Below are 14,948 nucleotides of genomic sequence, written 5' to 3'. Positions count from 1 at the left end.
GCTTAGGGGGACTCTCGTGGACCCATTACCTAAGATGAATCACTTGCCATCTGTTTTGTCTCCTAATTATAAATGCAAAACAAGAGTTATTCTGGCAAATAGTAAGGAGTGAATGAAAGGAAGAGCAGTAGAAGGGGTTGAACATCGAAATGCAATAAGAAAGGCAGAGACTGTGGGGGATTGCTTCTGAAAGCCTCGCTCAGGTGGTCCAAAGCCTAATGGAATGTATTCTCTTGCATTTACCAGTGTTAGTGTCTAGATTCCATATATAAAGAAGAGCATCAGGATTAAGGGAGCCTGGAATCATTAAGGAACACAACAGGCAGCCAAAAATGCATCGAAACTGTAAAAAATGCGCCTTGAAACCACTTCCACCATGTTTCAGTCTCCTGTCTGGAATCCTAGAGCTGCTGCCAATCAGTGAGAAGAATTCTGAGCTGGGTAGAACAGTGGCCTAACACAGAGCTCATTCTAGGCACAGGTCTGCACTTTAAAGGCCCGGTGCTTTCCCCACAAAAATCTGCCCTTTTCTGCTGAATCGGAGCAAACGACAACATGTGGGAAACCTGAATTGCCATTGGTTCTGATTCAGCATTCAAAGAGTACCTCTTCCTGGGGAAAGTGGTGGGGCAAAAACAAAACAAAAAACCCTGATCAAGAAAGCCCAAGGCAACCCAAAGGTATGTGTGAATGATCCCTGAGTATAAGGCAGCTACCTGGGTTCCTATGCTTGGAGAAGGAATTTTAGGCTCTGACTATCCTCAGTCCTATGCCTCCAGGGTGTAATCATTCTCCAGAGTATCAGTGTTGTTTTGTTTTGAAACACCCTCTAAAAGAAGCAGGGGACCCCCACCCCTGCCACCTGTACTGCCCTGGTCCACCATTTCAAGAACCCTTTATTAAGGCTGGATCTGCTGCTGTCTGTCTGTTCTCCTGCTATGAAAAGTTGGTAACATTGTGCTTACTGAGATCCATTAACACTCACCCACCTCCCAAAATAGTAAACAGCAGAAGGGTTATTCTGCTCTATCAAGGCATACTCTCCTCTTGGGACATCACACTCTTGGGATCTGAGAATAAAATCAATTTCTGCTTAGCAGCTGGAAATGATATTTCTCCTTACACACATATTCACACATCTCCTGAGGGCTAGAAACTTTAAAAGAAACCCTGAAAGTTTTAGGCTTTCAGGATACTGAATGTCCTGTTGGAGATTGTGCCTCATTCTCCATTACACCACAACGCAAACATTCTATAATTCTGGTTATACCGGTAGCTATGTTTAATGGTCCGATATGCATGATGGTGTTGATGAACTGGAAGGAAGTTGAGCTCCTCCACTGGTCCTGAGAATTTCTGTTTTCTATGCAACCCTGTCCGTGCTTCCTTGTTGCATCTGAGGATCAGCACCGCAATAGATTGGTTACTGCTTTGGTGTGATCTTCCTGACCCAGCCAAAAAAACCTCTCTGTGCATTTGGGCTTGATTTGCTTGTTACTGCTGTGATGCCTGTGCAAAAGTATCTGTTTTTCCAAATCTGCCTTATCATCGCTTAACCTTAGCTTCAGTCTTTGACCTTCCATTCCATTCTCCAAAGCATTGGAGCTTGGGAAGAACTGGCTGGCTTATGACCCCCTTGATGACTTCTGTCCTCTTTGACTTTGTTTCCTTTGCTTTGTTTTCTAGAGCAGCCTCATGCCAGTCTAGATTCTTCCAGAGCCAGTGTGGTGTAGTGGTTAAGAGCGGTAGACTTGTAATCTGGTGAACCGGGCTCACTTCCCTGCTCCTCCACATGCAGCTGCTTGGGCTAGTCACACTTCTTTGAAGTCTCTCAGCCCCACTCACCTCACAGGGTGTTTGTTGTGGGGGAGGAAGGGAAAGGAGAATGTTAGCCGCTTTGAGACTCCTTCAGGTAGTGATAAAGCAGGATATCAAATCCAAACTCTTCCTCCTCCTCCTCCTCCTCCTCCTCCTCCTCCTCCTCCTCCTCCTCCTCCTCCTCCTCCTCCTCCTCCTTCCATGCTGGTACCTGGCCCTTCTCACCACAAAAACCATTTGGATCCCTTCCAGTCGGGATTTAGGCCTCACCATGGGACTGCAACTGCCTTGGTCACATTGATCGATGATCTCCGGCAGGCTAGGGACAAAAGTGAGAGCTGTTTCCTAGTTCTGCTGGATCTCTCAGCAGCCTTTGGTACCATCAACCATAACATCCTTCTGGACCATGTAGAGGCGTTGGGAGCTGGGGGCACTGTTATACAGTGGTTCTGCTCCTTTCTCCTGGGCCTTGCCCAGGAAATGGTTGTTGGGGAATGAGTGTTCAGACCCTGGGCTCTCACTTGTGGGATGCCTCAGGGTTCCGTCCTTTCCCCCATGTTTTTTAATATCTATATGAAGCCACTGGGAGAGATCATCGGGGGGTGGGGTGGGCTGGGTGTTCATCGGTATGCAGATGATACCCAGGTCTACCTCTCTTTTAATTCAGAACGAGTGAAGGCTGGGGAGGTCCTATGTGAGTGACTGGAGGCGGTTGGAGGATGGATGGCGGCTAACAGATTGAGGTTGAATCCTGACAAGACGGAAGTACTGTTTTGGGGGGACAGGGGGCGGGCGGGTGTGGGGGACTCCCTGGTACTGAATGGGGTAACTGTACCCCTGAAGGACCAGGTGTGCAGCCTGGGAGTCATTTTGGACTCACAGCTGTCCATGGAGGCACAGGTCAATTCTGTATCCAGGGCAACTGTCTACCAGCTCCATCTGGTATGCAGGCTGAGACCCTACCTGCCCGCAGACTGTCTTGCCAGAGTGGTGCATGCTCTAGTTATCTCGTGCTTGGACTACTGCAATGCGTTCTATGTGGGACTATCTTTGAAGGTGACCTGGAAACTGAAATTAATCCAGAATGCGGCAGCTAGATTGGTGACTGGGAGTGGCCGTCGGGACCATATAACACCGGTCCTGAGAGACCTACATTGGCTCCCAGTACGTTTCCGAGCACAATTCAAAGTGTTGGTACTGACCTTTAAAGTCCTAAATGGCCTCGGTCCTGTATACCTAACGAAGCATCTCCACCCCCATCGTTCAGCCCAGACACTGAGATCCAGCGCCGAAGGCCTTCTGGCGGTTCCCTCACTGTGAACCAGACAGAGGGCCTTCTCAGTAGTGGTGCCTGCCCTGTGGAATGCCCTCCCATCAGATAACAAGGAAATAAGCAACTATCCTACTTTTAAAAGACATCTGAAGGCAGCCCTGTTATTATCTGTACCATGCTGTATTAGCAAGATAACCTCCCTCTGTACAGTAAACTGTAGAATCATAAAGTTGGAAGGGACTCTGAGGGTCATCTAGTCCAACCCCCTGCAATGCAGGAATCTTTTCCTAATGTGGGGCTCAGACCTGTGACCCTGAGATTAAGAGTCTCATGCTGTACTGACTGAACTATCCCAGGTCCAAGGAGGCAAAAGCCCACGGCACTCTGTATTCCCAGGCAGTCTCCCACTCAAGTACTAACCAGGCCTGACACTGCTTAGCTTCTGAGATCAGGTGTGTTCAGGGTAGTATGGCCATAGACAAAACATGTTTTGATCCAGTTCCTTTCACAACACGGGCAAAGCCGCCCGGAAGGGCTGTAATGTCCAAAGACCACGTAGTCATCAATTAGGAAACGTAAGAAGTTGCCACCTAGCTCAGTGTTGTCAACACTGACTAGCAGGGCCTCTCCAGGTTTTTGGGCAGAGAATATTCTCAGTTCAACCTGGCAGTGTCATTGGGGATCGAACCTGGGACTTTCTGCATGCAAGTCAAATGCTCTACTGCTGAGCTACGGTTTCGTGTGAGGAGGGACATAAAGGCAAATAAGGCTACTTCTGGTTACTAGCCAATATGTCTGTTCTCTCTCCACTGTCAGAAGCACTCTGGCCCTGGCTGGGACTCTCAAGTGGGAAGAGGTTATATTGCACTCAAGTCCTGCTTGCAGGCTTCCCGTGAACATATGGTTGGCCTCGGTGAGAACAGCATGCTGGTGGGACCCTGCTCTTCTTATGCCATTAGGGACCGTACTGAGTTACTTTCCCCTTTGATTAAATGCCAGGGGTAGGCCCAAGCAGTGTGACGGATGCAGGACAATTTCTTGCCTTGGTAGTGAAAGGGGACTTTCTCAGTCTGAGAACTGGGTGTTCATGTTCCGTAATGTACAGCCCACTAACCGAAAGACGCAGCACTGCTGGATGCTAGGATTTGTTACAGTACCTGTGTCTAGCCTTTTTTTCGTGTTCCAGCATTGTTGCCCTTTAGTTCGAAAGAGACATATGGTTCCCCACAGTGCACACCAGCACAGAAAGGGCCCCCACCCTGGGAAAAGAAAGAAGGCATGAAGAACATTTATGTGGAAATCCTGCTCAATATGTGTTCTTATGCTTAGTGCTACCATCATCCGTCAGTCTACCTTGAGTGACAGATAGCCAGGAATTGTTTCAGAATCTTAAGGACTAGAAACTTGCATCCACAATGCTGGAGTGTCTACCCAATACCAGATGCTGCACTTGCACAGTGTGATCATACAATATTTGGTGCCTTTGGCTATAATGTGGAGGAGGAATCCAGCTCTGTTTTGGACTGTCCTTCCGTTCTCACCATTTACTGGTAATAATATATTGAGATTTCTTGATCACATCTACCTCCCATGGACTACACTCAGAGCTCCAATTGAGTAAGCCCTCCCTTTCATAGTTATTTTTTAACAAGAGCAAGCAAGATCCTGCCCTTCCCCATCCTCTCCTGTGTCTCTGCCCTTCTTAGTGGGAAATTCTTGCCTCTTCCTCCCATCTCAACTAGGGAATGAAGCTGCCTCCCAGGAGGTCCCGTTCTTGAGTTGTGGGGGAGAGGAGAAGGGGCGGGGGCAGGGGGTGTAGGGAGGCTGGAGTGCCTGTGTCTGCCATTTGCTGCCTCCATGGAGCCTGAAACTGTTAAACTAATTAAAGATTTTCAGCGGCAGGATTAATCCTTTTGCAGGGTGGTTATTGCAAGCCCAGGTAGTCGATTAGTTCACCAGGCGAGGATATTGGATTTCTGAAAGGCAAGTCAGCACTCTTTGGGGGCTGTTATCTTTCCAAGGCTCCAGGGGTCAGGAGGTAGCAAGGAGAGGTGACTGCAATCTTTCTCACTTGTTCTCTTTTACTTACACACACACACACACACACACACCCTCCCGCTGTCTCTTGTTGCTGTGCTTTTGGCTGTGCCCACCCGTCTCCCTTTGCAATCTCATGCAAGCTGCATGGCCGCCTTCTCTCCTTTTAAGTCTTTCCCTCCGTGTCTATCTCTCTCTCTCTCTCTCTCCCCCCCCCCCGCACCGCATACCCTCCTCTCTCTCTCTGCTGCCCCCACTCCGCTTGTTGTCCAAGCATCTTTCCCATCTCCTGTGTGGTCTCTGCTAGAGTTTTGTGACTGGGGTGGAGTGGGGGGGAGGCGGAGAAGAGAGGAATACCCCTGGCCAACACCCCAGGAATGGCGAAGTCCAGAGATCCTAATGTGAAACATGTGGCCGCTGCCTGCGGCTGAGCAGGGGAGGTGAAAGGGAACATAGCGCAGGGAAAGAAAAAGCAGCTTGTTGGCTAGCCCAGCCCACCCACCCCCCCTCTGCGCCTTCCCTCCTTCCCTTCCTCTGCTGTGGCCCTCTTCCACCTCTCCCTTTCTGGGGCCAAGCCTTTGAATGCTTGGCGCAACCAGGCTTCCGGCAAACGGAGGACCTGGGTCCTGGCAGTTCCCAGCGAAGGGCCAGTGGAGGGATTTAGGTCAACCCTAGGCTGGGCATATGCGGCAGCATGTCAGGCCCTGTCATTCCGGCTCCTCCCTCTGAGCAAGCAAAACGTGTGGAGGCTTGGAGGAAGAGGATCGGCCTGGCCTGGCCTCGGTCCCATGCACAGGGGCCATTCCCTGAGCCAGAAGAGTGAGTCACCAGCCTCTTCTGCTTGGGACTTGGCTCCTGCCCCCTTCCCAGCAGGCCGTTCTGCTGCCGAACATGTCTGCGTATAGGCTGGCGGAACTAGTAGAAAGGCCTGTCTCTGGCTTGTCTGATCACCTGCCAATGAACAGGGTAGAAGAACGTCCAGTTAGGGCCAGGGGTGGGGTCCACTTGCTGTATTGTATGATGTGTTGTTACAGCTTCAGAGAAAGACTGGGCGCTCTCGGAGACTTAGAGGCCACCCTAGCACAGACTTCCACGCATGTATCGCTATCCAAATGCAATGCATTCTCAGGATCACATTGTTTTTGTTAGGCGAGCATTCGCATAACAAGTTGACAGTTGGTAGTGATTCCTATGAGAAATTTTCTAATGTGTTCCCAGCCATGGAATTTTGACCCCCAAATGATGGGGGAAAACACGAAACACCTACAAAACCTGGTAAAAAGCAAACAAGGAATGGGGGGGGGATACTCTCTTATTTCTCCCATCTCTTCCCCTTCCCCCTCCCTCTCAACATGGTTTCTGCTGTGGACAAGCAAAACACAAAAAGCAAGGCTTGTTTGAGGCTTCTTATTTGTTTCCAGTATTACACACAGGTCTGGCTGTTTGTATATCTGAATCAGTGTGTATAGTGAGGTTTGGGTACTAATTCATTGTATTTGGATATGACTTTTGTAAAACAAGCATATAGCAGTGCTGTAAGGGGGGGGGTAGCCTGTTTTTTTGCCCCAGGTGAAGCCTCCAGAGAGGTGCCATTGGGGATCCCGGCCTTTTTGTCCCTGAGTTTTGATAGTAGGACCTGTGTGTACATTGCTTCCTCCACCTCTGATGCTGTTGGACCACAACTCCCATGATATATGTGCTATGTTGTATGAGATATATTGTACAAGATTAACTTTACTCCAGACCAGCTCACCACTTCAGAGAAAAACTGGGGCCCCTCTGCCACAGCACAGCCTTCCCCAATACATTGTCTCCCTGATGTTCTTGGACTAGAACTCCCATAATCCCTGACCCATTGGCCACACTTGATAGAGCTGATGGGAGTTGTATTCCAAAATACCTGAAAAGCACCAGGATGGGGAATGTTTCTGTACTGGTTTGCTGGGACTCACAAGTGAGGAGAGAGCCCCGTTGCACTCCTGTCCTGCTTTTGGGCTTTGTACACGTGTCTGGTTGGCCACTGTGAGGCCAGGGTGCAGGAGGGCCTTTGGTCTGATCCAGCGGGGCTCTTGCTATGTTATTATGCCATAGCAAGTCATAGGGTGGCCTCTTCCCCAAGTGAGGCAGGGTGGTGCGACAGGTTAGTCTCACAATTAAGGGCTGTTAGTGGGAGACAGAGAGGCCTGCCCGCTAAAGCATAATCCTCTAGGAAGAGCACAGTAGGGTAAGGCATTTTACTGAGGCTTCTCCAGGAGAAATTCCCAATGGAACACATTTTCTATGAACTGTGTGTGTGTGTGTGTGTGTGTGTGTGTGTGTGTGTGCGTGCATGCATGCATGCATGCATGCATGTGTTTGAATTCTCAGCCTCAAGGACCAGAAATATTGTGGGCTGAAAAAATGACTAACACAAGCTCCACATGGGACTGTGATGACAGATTCTCAACAAGCCAGTTCAGGGTGTAGGAAACTTTTCTTTGCGGGGGAGGAGGCAGGAAAGCATCTTGGCCTTGGCACCCCTTGCCACACACCTCCCGAGACTGCTTTTCTCTGGTTGAAATGTATCATTGAGTTGTGATAATGCCTCTTGCTTGCTTGCAAGGAGGAGTGTTACAGGTAGGTAGCCGTGTTGGTCTGAGTCGAAGCAAAAAAGAAAAATTCCTTCAGTAGCACCTTAAAGACCAACTAAGTTTTTATTTTGGTATGAGCTTTCGTGTGCATGCACACTTCTTCAGATACACAGGAGTGTGTGCAAGTGTGTAAATACTTCTGACCGTTTGCGTAGCAGGAGAGTGTAGCTGACTATACAAAGGTAAGAGTCAAATCCATTGGCCCACCCACTTTTATCTCTGGTCTCCCCTGCCACCAGCATACAGCCTCTGTCTGCCCAAATGTTGCCTATGTAGGAATGCAGCCCTCAAGCTGAAAAAAAATTCCCTACCCTTCATATAAATTGTCGGGGCAGCTGGAGAAGTAGATGGGCATGGTCGTATGGGGACAATATTTGTGTATGAATACTTATGTGCATTTATGTGCTCACATAGTGCTCTGGGTCAGCGTGTGTATGTATGAGAGAGAGAAAACATTTGGGTATGCAAGTGAGTGCAAAAGTGTGTGTGCAGTTTGAGTACAAATCGTTTCATGTGTGTTCTTCTATGTGTGCTCTGTGATAAGGCCTTGCAGTTGGAATCCTCGGTGCATCATTCTCCTCCATACATGCCCCCCCCCCCGTTCCATTTTTCCATGCCCTGCCTGCCTAACCTTGCATGCCTCTTTTTTTATGTGGCTTTACTCTTTTCAGGTGTGTTTCTTCCACATGCCTGCTTTTGCATGGGTGTATGGCTTTCAATATACAGTCATACCTTGGGTTACAGACGCTTCAGGTTGCGTCTTTTCAGGTTGCGTCCCACGCCGAACCCGGAAGTACCCGAATGGGTTACTTCCAGGTTTCGGCGCATGCGCAGAAGCGCTAAAATCACACTTTGCGCATGTGCAGAAGCGCCGAATCTCAACCCGTGCAGGTGCAGCGCAGTGGTTTGCGAACACTGCGGGTTGCGAATGTGCCACCCGCACGGATCACGTTCGCAACCCGAGCGTCCACTGTGTCTGCGTGCACATATGCAAGTGCCATGTCACTCTGAGGGGATTGGAGTGGAGATGTTTCTTAATACTTGTCTCTTTCTGGACATGCATGTATCAGGCTCTAGGTGGCTAGCACACATTTGAGCACTGTTTGGATTCTGCAAGCTTCCCCGCCCCTGGTGTAAACAGGCACTGAGTGAGCTGAAGCCAAAAGGGTCCCTGCAGATATACTCTGCTTCCCTTGTTGCCCTTCATCCCGTAGAAAGGAAGACTCCTGGGGTCTGAGCTGTTTTTTCAGTCTTTCCACGTTCCACTTGAATTAAAAGGGAAGTGGGGAGGGGGAGAAGGGGGAGTGTTGGGCACCCACAGGCTGTAATGAAAATCCTTCTGTGAGTTTCCCTCCCTTTCTTGTCTGTCTGTCTGTCTGCTTCCTGCCTGTCTGTCTCCTTCCAGCTCTGGGCACATTAGCAGACACAGCTGAGACTAGACCAGTCTTTCTAGTGCTGTTTCCTTGTTCCACGTTGCCCTTTGGTGTAACTCTGCACCCTCCCAGCCTGCAGCAGCAGCTCCCCACCAATGCTGGGGAGGGAACCATGTGCGTGCATTTCCCTGCCAGTCTGGATTGATGTTGCCATGCTAATCCGGGTGCGCAGAGCAGGCTGGCTCGTGGGATTTGAGGTGTGCTGGGAGGAGAGCTAGGAGATGGACAGGGGCACAAAGAACACAAGCTCAAACGTGAGGCAGGGCCATGCCAACTGCGAGGCAGGGATGGTGGGATACAAAAGGGCGAAGGTACACCAGAATAAAGAGGTGATTGCGGCAGCAAATCCACACATAGATCCAGAGTGAGGGCTTCAGTTCAATGGCAATAAACCTCATTGGGTGTGGCAGAAGGGAAGACGGCAAGAAGAAAGCAGCAGGAAGGATTGATAAAGCTTTTAAAGAGAATGAAATAGGGCAACAATTTTAATATAAAGGCTGAGTCAAAACAACCTAAACCAGAGGTGGGAATCTGATTTCCAACTTCCATAGTCCCAGCAAGTGGTCAGGGATGATGGGAGTTGGAATCCAGCAGTATCGGCAGGGTTCTGTATCCATGGCCAAGGCACAGGCACACAATCGTAAGAACTGCCTTACCTGAATCATCCAAAGGTCTGTTCAAAATTCTCTTTGGCTGCATTCAAACAGCGCTTTATTCCATTTCCCTGATTTCTCCATATGTGATCTTTCACACAGCCAGAAAACTAATTCTGGGAATCTAGCAGAATCTAGTGGAAGCTGGGTGCTCGTTTCCACATTTAATCACTTCCACACACATTCACAGCCCACTCTGTCCTCCATGCAGGCAAGCAAAAGACATTATCAGAGTTCAAGGACACATTCCAGCCATGATGTGGGATGTAGCCTGCAGAGATGGGAGATGGCCTGGGAAGAATCTTGAGTTGGAGAGGCCTGGAGGGCTGCATTGGGCCCCTGGGCCTGAGGTTTCCCCCGTCCATTAGCTAAAAGGATTTTGGAAAGCAGGTGATGGGGGGGGGGGAACTCTCTTTTCCTTAGACCCTGGAGAACCACTTCCAGTAACAGTCAATGTAAAGATCTCATACTGGTCCATAAACCACTGAAGGTCTGTGAGTGCCATCCAGGTGGTCCACAGAAAAGTTGCAGAACAGTAAATATATTATATATCGGTACTTCGCAGACCTTCACATGATTGATTTTTTCCTGGCAGAGATCAAGGCTGTTTTGATCAGGGCTGGATTATCAGACAGGCTAACAAGGCCCTGGGCTAGGACCTATGGTTTTCATAAAACTCTGCTGGTTTTTTGACAATGTTCAAGAAGTCCCCGTATGTTGCCCCCCCCCAAAAAAAACCAGGTTATAGAACATCAAAAATCCATTTGGTTACATCTCAGGAAATGCTAACCATTTTTCCTGTTCATTTAAAACCCAACATAATTCTATTTGACTGTCTTTAAATGTTAAGCAGAATATGGCAGGACGACCCTATTAGCAATCATGGTCAGTGAACCAGTGTGGTGCAGTGATTAAAGCCATAAAGCTCAGTGGGTGACCTAGAGCCAGTTGCTATCCCTCAACCTATTGCATCTCGCTTAATCTTTGTTAAAATAAAATGAGGAAGAAGAACTATGTTAGCATCCCTACACATTTTGAGAGGAAAAGTGGGATATAAAAAGGTAAACCCTGACTGTTCAGCCCTGAGTGCTCCCTAGAAGGACAGATCGTGAAGCTGAGGCTCCAATACTTTGGCCACCTCATGAGAAGAGAAGAATCCTTGGAACAGACCCTGATGTTGGGAAAGATTGAGGGCACTAGGAGAAGGGGTCGACAGAGGACAAGGTGGTTGGACAGTGTTCTCGAAGCTACGAACATGAGTTTGACCAAACTGCGGGAGGCAGTGCAAGACAGGAGTGCCTGGCGTGCTATGGTCCATGGGGTCACGAAGAGTCGGACACGACTAAATGACTAAACAACAAACAACAACACCCCTGACTGTTAGGTCCAGTCGCGGACAACTCTGGGGTTGCGGCGGCGGCACTCATCTTCCTCTATAGGCCAAGGGAGCCAGCGTTTGTCCGCAGACAGGTTCCGGGTCATGTGGCCAGCATGACTAAGCCGCTTCTGGCGAACCGGAGCAGCACACAGAAACACTGTTTACCTTCCCGCCGGAGCGGTACCTGTTTATCTACTTGCACTTTGATGTGCTTTAGAACTGCTAGGTGGGATATAAACAGTGTCTATTAATAATTGTAATAAGAATTTCCCATACCTGCATCAACTCCCAAGGCTCAGTAGATGGTGCTAACTTCTTCACAGAATCTGCCACCAATTTTTGCAGCTGTGAATAACTTTAAAGCCATTTAGTTTCCTCTTCTCCTGACAGAATCTTTCCAGCGCGTACCAGTCGTATAAACATCCGGTTCAGCTGGCAGCAAAATACCTGAAATGGCTTCAAATTTTCTTTCCTTTTCCTTTTTTCCACATGAGCTGTCCAAAAAAACACCACACACACAACAACAAAATCTTTCCAAAATCCTAAGGGCATAATCGAAGCAAAATTCAGCACTGTAAAGACCCACAATTTAAGCCTACGCTTCAGTGCCCCAGTGAAATCTACAAAGGTTAGAAGCACTTAACATTTTGTCTGGTTCGTGGCCCATGATTTGCATCTGAGTTAGCATTGGTTTTGAGGTGTGAGATCAAGACCTTGCTTCAGCCAGGGCTCACTGGGTGGCCTTGGCATGTAAGGGCACATGGCAGCTGCTTGCACTCCTGGTTTGGCACTGCACAGCTGGAAACAGAGGACTTGTCTGGGGGGGGGATCAGGACACCCTACTGCCAAACTCAGAGAGCCCTGCTCAGTCACGCAGAAGGGCAGGGCAGATGCGTTCTGTAGCCTCTGTGGACCAGTGTGGATTAGGCCAATCACAAGACCGCAGCCAGCTTCCAAAAACAGCAGTCATAGAGGTAGCATGGGTTGCTGTGTCTTCTGCTTTGTTCTCCAGTGGTAAAATGGGAATATGTTGGGTCTATCTTAATGATGGCAAGCTCAGAGATGCAGCTAACATTGGACCTCAGGGCTGAAGTCCAGGGCCCACAGACTAGTCCTCCCTCCAAAAAAAAAGAAAAGAAAAAAGATTAACCTGAGAGTGGCAGGTAGAGGCAGCAGCAAACAGGGCCAATGTAATGACCTGGCCCATCACTGCTGTGCTGGCACTCACACATTCCACTGGCTGCACTCACACATTCTACTAGTCACTGCAGTGCTGTATCTTCTTATTCAAAACAAAAAAACCCAAAAACATTTTATAGTCAGGGGTCAGCTGGCCAAGCATGTGCATGATTACAGATGCTGACTTTATTGTGTTTCCTTTTCCTTTATTGTGTTTCCTTTTCAAGTGTATTATAATTCTCTACAACAAAATTGTGCTTTCCCCAAAGTAAATGTGTTCAGGGCATCAGGCAACGGAAGCAAACTCCATTTTATACCTGCAGTCATGATGACACTGTGATTTAAGTGAGTGTATAATGTGCACATGTTCAAGATATTTCCTCCCCCCCTCTAACATATCGGGAATGTGGATGTACAGTAAGGCTGCAAGTTATGTGCATTTAACTTCAGTTTTACGCATGTGGCCAAAAATCCCATTTTTTTTAAAGGGGTGGTGGTGGCTTGAGGTCATGGGGAAAATGACTTGGGCAATCCCACCCACCATTGAATCCAATGGGTTTTGAATATACACAATTTTGGCTTTAGGTGCAATCCCCGGAACGTAACCCCCACGGATGTTGCAGGCTTATTGTAGTTGCAAAGTATATAATCATGATGTGGGGCTAAACAATTGTTTCCCCTGAAAACAGCAGGACAAGGGGAAGTGTGGATGAGCCCTCAATCTGCTCTCAGTCCACCCCCACCTGCCTGTCTTTCTTACAACCAGCCCAGGGGGTGGATCTGCCTGTCTTTGGCTCCGGCTCCACCTATTGCTGGTCTCCCTATTCTATCAGTGGTGTCCAGGGCCGTCTTAAACGCCCCTGCCGCTGTGGTGCGCCGGATCTCTCCGGCACCCTCCCGCCCCGTTTCCCAGCGCGGTGGGCGGGTGGGCGCAGCGGCGGGTGGGCAGGCACAGCGTGATCTCTCTGGCGCCCTCCCGCCCCGTTTCCCAGTGCGATGGGCGGGTGGGCGCAGCGCGCATCGCGGCTCCCACAGGCGCAGCTGCGCGGCGGACCGGTGGATCGGCCGGCCAGCGGGCGGGCGCAGCTCGCGGCGCCTTTCTGGAGGGCCGGCGCCATGGTGCCCTGCGCCACCGGGGGTCTACCTAGAGCCGGGCCTGGTGGTGTCCATACTTTTTTCAAAGAGGACCAGATTTAATGAAGTGGGGGCCGACCAAAGGGCCAACCAAGGTTGTTGACCTTTTTTAGGATTGAAGTTGTTGAGGTTTTTTTTTAGGGGTGGAGTTGTTGAGCTTCTTTTAGGATTGGAATTGTTACTTTTTTAGGATTTTACCCCAGGAAAACTGGGGCCAGTTTAAAACAGACTGGCGGGCCAGATTAGGCCCCTGAAACGGACTTTGGACATGCCTGCCTTGTTCCAGTGGACACCAGACCACCCCTGCATTCTCAGTTGGCTCCTTACTAGTAGCCTCTTCTATAAACATTAATGCTTGGAATGCATCAAGTGTTTTACTATTTTTTTATGCGTTATTGCCATGATACTGAAATAAGCAAAAATCTGCCCTTATGGGGTTCTCCATCGGTCGGAGAATGTAACAGAGGCCAACCAGAGAATTTTGAGAAGCAAAGCCTTTTATTTTTGCTGTTGCAACAGGGTCCTTCCTCTCACGCAGGAGAACAAGGAAGGAACCCAGAACAAAAGAGAACCTCCACTTTTATCAGTTTTCCCATCACCAAGAAACACCCCCAAAATACATCATTCCTACATCACAGCTACATAATCAATACCTCACAAAAAGGGAGGGTTCAAGGTAGAAATCTGAGCAACTTTGACACCTCTCCTAGTCCTCCTCTTACCCCTCCCAGGTGTGAATTCCTAAACATAAAGGGAAATTAACTGTTTCCTAAAAGTTGATCAGGGACCCAGGTGGCGCTGTGGTTAAACTACTGAGCCTAGGGCTTGCTGATCAGAAGGTCGGCGGTTCGAATCCCTGTGACGGGGTGAGCTCCCGTTGCTTGGTCCCAGCTCCTGCCAACCTAGCAGTTCGAAAGCACGTCAAAATGCAAGTAGATAAATAGGAACCGCTACAGCGGGAAGGTAAACGGCGTTTCCATGTGCTGCCCTGGTTTGCCAGAAGCAGCTTTGTCATGCTGGCCACATGACCTGGAAGCTATACGCCGGCTCCCTCGGCCAATAATGCGAGATGAGCGCGCAACCCCAGAGTCGGTCACGACTGGACCTAATGGTCAGGGGTCCCTTTACCTTTACCTTTAAAAGTTGATCACTATCTTTTGTTCGGAGGAGTCTTCTTGTGAATGAGATGGCTAGCAGTCTGGCACCATTTGATGGGGAAATGTCCAGTTGGCAGAGCCTCCGGCTTACAGGATTATGGCTCCCAAGTTGATAGTCATGTGGAAATGTGTGTGTGATTCTGGTCAGAGAGAGTCAAAATGGTGTCAGTCAGGCCTGTCTTCCTGTGCTGCTTCAGACATGTGCCTGTACATTCATGTGCATCTTTATGAACAATTATTATATAACCTTTAAATT

General features: G+C 49.1%; 1 protein-coding gene and 1 pseudogene across 1 annotated transcript in view; one reads left to right on the top strand and one right to left on the bottom strand.

Annotated features, from left to right (window-relative positions):
• The window catches only part of AHDC1 (AT-hook DNA binding motif containing 1), a 202,229-nt gene that overhangs the window by 152,497 nt on the left and 34,784 nt on the right, over positions 1 to 14,948 (top strand). The gene's annotated exons all lie outside the window — the stretch shown is intronic.
• Positions 3,463 to 3,571, bottom strand: LOC118088037 (5S ribosomal RNA; annotated as a pseudogene).

This window comes from Zootoca vivipara, chromosome 6 (assembly GCF_963506605.1).
Source record: "Zootoca vivipara chromosome 6, rZooViv1.1, whole genome shotgun sequence".
NCBI lineage: Eukaryota > Metazoa > Chordata > Lepidosauria > Squamata > Lacertidae > Zootoca > Zootoca vivipara.
The sequence above is the reverse complement of the archived record's forward strand: the minus strand, read 5'-3'. Positions and strand labels throughout refer to the sequence as shown.